The sequence below is a fragment of the Pongo pygmaeus genome, chromosome 4 (genome assembly GCF_028885625.2).
Source record: "Pongo pygmaeus isolate AG05252 chromosome 4, NHGRI_mPonPyg2-v2.0_pri, whole genome shotgun sequence".
NCBI lineage: Eukaryota > Metazoa > Chordata > Mammalia > Primates > Hominidae > Pongo > Pongo pygmaeus.
In genome coordinates this window covers 153,017,518-153,023,974 of record NC_072377.2, presented here as the reverse complement: position 1 = coordinate 153,023,974, position 6,457 = coordinate 153,017,518, and positions in this window count along the sequence as shown.

Here is a 6,457-nt window from a genome sequence, read left to right as displayed (position 1 = left end):
TTCTGAGGTAACTGGTGTAAACTGAGGGCTGTCCTGTGCAATCTTGGACATATCACCCTATGACATGTGATTCCCTGAGATGGACCAGTTTCTCCCACACTTAAGCCCTTTATTTCCCAGCTAAATTTCTCTTTGCCAGGTCAGTCACATGGGCTCAAATATAAAGAATGGGTTAAAAATGGAATTGTTGGTCATGCTTAATAAAAATTGTGTATACCTTCCCTGATGCAAGAATCAGAAAAAAAAACAAAAAACATATGACATATGACCTTGAATTGAGTGAGATGCTAGAAATCAGAGAGTTTGGAGTTAGAGAGACGGGAGTTCAAATTCTTGGTTTAACGTCTCTGAGAAGTGTAGGCCTCAGAAAGTATGAACTTCATAGGATATTGAAAGAATCAACTGGTATTAATATAAGCAGAGTTTAAACATATTAAATTGACAATTTGCTTAGCCCAACTTTTCTTTGCGGGGAGTGAAATATTTAGGCCCAGGGAGAAGATACCTTCCCAGTCCATTTCCTTAACTTACTCATGCCCTACTCTATCCATTCTGTCTCCTTTCAAAATTGTACCAGGGGCATATAGAGAAATGAAGGAGAACCATAGATAAGCGTGACATTTTCTCTACTCTAATATGCAGAGGAAACAAAAGGAGGGTGTTAGAGGAAAAAGAGGGAAACCCACTGACAGAGAGGAAAGCTGAAGAGATCCCACCACTGACTTGGACTAAGGAGAGAGAAGTCAAAGAGTAGTTACCTGGATGAGGTGGCTGAATGTGGGCCTGCTCTTGTCACTTTGGGTGTCACAACTAGCCTTGAGAAGAGCTGCTGTTCCAGGAGTCTGCCACAACTAGCCTTGATAAGATCTGCTGTTCCGGGAATCTGTAGCCAAGGACGTGCCGCAGTGGAGGCTGACTCATCGCATAGCTGAGTGACCAATTGCTTGGCATGAGTTTACTTTAATGACTGTTTCTGAGTTTGATCCCTCTCCTGAACCACCCCCTCTGATGTGTCCTGTTCCAGCAGGAACAATTCCATAGTTGTGATTTCTGGTTGTGGATCCTGAGAACAAGAAGTACTGGGATCCTAAAGTTCTGACATTTGCAAAGCAGATTAATGACCTATCACATTCCAGATCATTTGGTGATTTTGTGTGTGGGTGTGTGTGTGTGTGTGCCAAATTCAAGGTGGTTCCAGCCTTTCTAGTCTTCTCTAACCCTTCTTCTCAGAAGTCGCACCTGTTCTGTCTTTCTAGGATATAATTTTTTTTCTATTATCCTGGGGAACACCCCAACCAATAAGGTTTGCAATATCCAAGCCTCCTAATTTCTCTACTTATTAGCTTATATTAAGCTTCAGCATGAGCAAGCCTAAAAACTCGCCATTATCTGGAAAAGTTCTATTTCACAGGCTTTAATCTCTCCTAGAGTAGTTAGTACTCTTTTGTGTCTTTGTGTTCCTGTACTAGCTTGAATTCCATAGTCTGACGTTAATATTTAGCTCCTTAACATGTCCATCCTCTCTTGATGTCCTGCTCTCTATTTTTCCTTCTTTCTTCCAAGTTGGGATAAATACAGCTACTTATTTTCCTGCTCCAGACCTTGGTTGTGGAGAAAGATAGAAAAAGTTCCGTACAGGGGACTCTGTGATCCTGCTAACATCATTATTTACCTAAGCTCTTTAGACTCCAGTGAAAGCTTCTTATTTAATGTCATGTTCCTACTTTATGCTACATGTCCCATACCATTTTCTTTGTTTTATGCAATTTGTTTCCACTATCTGATCCCATTCCACCCACATGACTTTGAGTGGAAAACTTCATCTCTTCATTGCTGAGTAAACAAGCTTCAGGATGAACAAGCCCTGTCCACTATTTTCCCTTTTACTTTAAAATTCTGGAATTTTTATGATCTACTTTTTTTCCTCTGTTTTTATTCTTCACTCCATATCAACTTACCTAGGGATCTACACCTTCATTCATTCTTCTCATTCTGTCGGCACCTGGCTATAGAGTTTATATTTCTCATCATATTTACTCCTCATAATAATACTATGAGGTATATACACCACTCTGAGTCTTGTATAAGAGAAAAAGAAACTGAGATAGGGATAATTCAAAAGGATAATTCATTTGCTGAAGCTACCAACTAGCTACTAACCATGTTACAATGGACAGAGATGACATTCATGCCAAAGACCATGTTCACTTGCTATCTCTACATTTGCTCTAAGTTTAGAAAAAAAAAAATCCCTTCAATTTATCCTCCAACAGTCTTCTTAGAACCCTACCATGGATGCCTTGTATAACACATCTCACCTTTCTGGCAAAAAAAAAAAGAAGAAAAACTACCCCTCTTCCTTTCATTAAATCTTGCTTTTCCCAAAGCCAGTGATTTTAATCTCTTCAAAATACTGCCTTCTAATTAATTAAAATATAGGCTCTGTTAAGGAAAAGGCCTTGCCTATATCTGTTCATAATTTTTACCTTGTAATCATAGTGAAGAGCATTGAATTTTCCACATGGTAAGTATTCAGTAAATAGATATAAGGAGAAATAAAGTAGTCCACCCATCCTTTTTTTATTCGGTTGTTTACTGTATTCTTGGATATTTTTTAAAATGCGTTTTCACAGATGTAATTTAGAGACATTGTATCTAGTCCACCAAAAAAAAACCACCTAATTTTGATGAAAGAGTCACATAAATTTTGGAAAAGTAATATTTTTATAATATAGTTCCTTTATACATGAATATGATGGGCCTTCTTTTTGACTTGCAGGGTAGTTTATCCATTTTATTTATATACAGATATTACCTCAGTGGTGGACACAAATCTAAATACAAATCTGATCTTGTTGCCCTACTCAAGTCCTCCATTGGCTCTTTATTGCTTATATTATGGTACTATTATTTATGGTAATAATACTCGGGTATGACAAAAGTAACGTTTTACTTTGTGTAACTGAAATCAACTTGTTCATTTTACTTAAGGATAAAGTTACCCTTTATTTTCCCCCTGAATAGAAACACATACAATGTTCCTTGCATACTTTTCATGTATGCCATGTTGCTTCCCTTCACCCTCATTATTTCTAGTGTTTTTATGCACATATATTGATTATAATGTTTAATCATTAGTAACCTTTCTTTTACAGAGAAAATGAGAAAGTAGATTGTCATAATTTATGTCATATATAAGAATTTTATAGCAGATTAGCAAATTTTATAAATATGCTGTAATAGTGCAATTTTTCAATGTGGAAAAAGATCACGTTTAGTAATTAATAATATTAATATTTCTATAAAAATTAGAAGCCAAAATTATATAAGCTCAAATTTAGGTTTAGCAATGAATGTTTCAGTAGTTTCTTAGCTAGAAATGATCTACGTATTTAATAAATATCCGTTACTTAACATAACTTTCAACATTTTTTCATGTATCTATTGGCCATTTGTGTGTCTTCTTTTAAGAAATCTTTATTCAAGTCCTTTGCCCACTATTTAGTTAGTTTATTGTTTCCTTGCTATTGATGTGTTTGAGTTCCTAGTATATTTCAAGTTTTAGTCCCTTATCAGACATATGTTTTGCAAATATTTTCTCTCATTCCATGTCACTTCACTCTGTGTTTTTTTTTTTTTTTTTTTTTTTTTTTTTTGGCTGTGTAAAGCTTTTTAGTTTGGTATTATCCCATTTGTCTATTTTTGCTTTGGCTTCTTGTGATTTTGGGGTTATACCCAAGAAATTATTGTCCAGATCAATGTTATGGAGCTCTTTCTTCCCCCTCTGTTTTCTTCTAGTAGTTTTAGTTTTTGGTATTACATTTAAGTATTTAATGAATTTTGAGTTGACTCTTGTATAGGGGATGAGCTAAGGATCCACTTTTGTTTCTGTGCATGTGAATATCCAGTTTTCCCAGCACCATTTATTGAAGAGACTGTTCTTTCTCCATTGTAGATTCTTGGCACCTTTGTTGAAAATCATATATGTGTGGGTTTATTTCTGGGCTGTCTATCCTATCCATTGTTTAGGGTGTCTACTTTTATGGTAGTTCCATGCTGTTTTGATTACTATAGCTTTGTAATATATTTTGAAATTTAATAGCATGGTTCCTCTGGCTTTGTTCTCTTTGATCAAGATTGCTTTGGCTCTTTGAGGTTTATGTTACTCTATATGAATTTTAGAAATTTTTTCCTACTTCTGTGAAGAATGACATTGGAAAGTTGATAGGGATTGCTTTGCATCTGTAGATTGATTTGGGTAATAAGGATATTGCAACAATATTAATTATTTGAATCTATGAACATGGGACATTTTTTCATTTACTTGTGTTTAATTCTGTTCATCAATGTTTTATAGTTTTCAGTATACTTATCTTACACTTCTTTGTTTAAACTTACTCCTAGGTATTTTATTATTTGTTTTATGTTACTGTAAGTGAGATTATCTTAGTTTATTTTGTGCTGCTATAAATAAGTTATAAAGAAAATAATTTATTCTCTAATGGTACTAGAGGCTGGGAAGTCTAAGATCAAGGTACTAGCATCTAATGTGGGCCTTCTTACTCTTTCTACATCCTCACATGGCAGAAGGTGTATGTATAAAAGTGAATGAGCCCATTCCCTGAAGCCCATTTTATCATGGCATTAATCCATTAATGAGGTCAAAATCCTCATAACCTAAATACCTCCCAAAAGCCCACACTTCTCAACGTGGTTACATTGGGGATTAAGTTTTCTACACACAATTTGGAGGACACATTCAGACCATGGCAGTGATTATTTTCTTGATTTACTTTTTAAACAGTTTGTTGTTAGTATGCAGAAACACTACTGATTTTATACGTTGACTTTGTATCCTGCACCCAACTTCACTGAATTTGTTTATCAGTTTTAACGTTTTTTTTGATGAAGTCTTTAGGGATTCTATATATATAATAATGTCGTTAGCAAACAGAGACAATTTTACTTTTTCCTCTCCTATTTGGGTAACTTTTATTTCTTTTTCTTGCTTAATTTTCCAATTAGGACTTCCAGTACTACTACATCAAAAATAAATGGTTAAAGTGAGTATCATGTCTTGTTCCTGATCTCAGAAGAAAAGCTTTCAATTTTCACCACTGAGTACAATGTTAGCTGAAAACACAATCATCACTAAAAAAAGTTGTTAGCATAATTACTCACTTTGATTAAAATCAGATTTATAAGTTTTATAATATTAAACACCTAGCAAATATAATATTAGCTTATTTGGCTAGTAAACCCAAGTAGAATAAAATGTATGTCTCCATTATACTTCATGCTGACAACTCAGTCACATATCTGCTTTTATTTAGCCAATACTATAAAATCTGTCTTATTTATCAAAGATTTACACAAATTACATACCCTTGAAAAACATTTGGATTAGTTACTAAATTTCTGGGAGTTTTAAGGAAGTGCTTATTTTTTTCTAAGCCTATTAGAATAGAATTCTTTTTAAGAGATTGATATAGTTTGGCGGTGTTCCCACCCAAATCTCATCTCGAATTGTAGCTCTCATAATTTCCTCATGTTGAGGGAGGGACTCAGTGGGAGATAATTGAGTCATGGGGTTGGTTTCCCCAAAACTGTTCTCGTGGTAGTGAATAAGTCTCATGATATCCGATGGTTTTATAAGGGGAAATCCCTTTCACTTGGCTCTCACTCTTTCTCTTTGCCTGCCACCATCCATGTGAGACATGCCTTTCACCTTCTACCATGATTGTGAGGCCTCCCCAGTCACGTGGAACTGTGAGTCCATTAAACCTTTCTTTTGTAAATTGCCCAGTCTTGAGTAAGTCTTTATCAGCAGTATGAAAATGGACTAATACAGATATTTTATAAATTAATATGACAATACCAGGCCGGGCATGGTGGCTCACACCTGTAATCCTAACAGTTTGGGAGGCTAAGGCAGGCAGATCATGAGGTCAAGAGATCGAGACCATCCTGGCCAACATGGTGAAACCCCGTCTCTACTAAAAATACAAAAAATTAGCTGGGCGTGGTGGTGTGTGCCTGTTGTCCCAGCTACTCAGAAGGCTGAGGCAGGAGGATTGCTTGAACCCAGGAGGCAGAGATTGGCAGTGAGCCGAGATCACACCGCTGCACTCCAGCCTGGTGACAGAGTAAGATTCTGTCTCAAACAAACAAAAAAGACAATACCATCTGGGGGTAGAAAAATGTCAGATATACATAGCAAACATGTATAAACATATAGACTGACACAAATAGAAACCTTACAGATTTCATTTAAAAATTTTAGTAATGAGTTAGGTACAAATGCAAAAGCATAAAACTTACTAATTTGTATAAAAGTTGGTTCTCATCTGTTCCCACTTTACATTTTTATTAGAATTCTTTCTCTGGAAGATTGGACATATTAAGATTATCTGCTTAAATGAGGGTGAAAACTTTCCTCTAATATTATGGAGGAGAC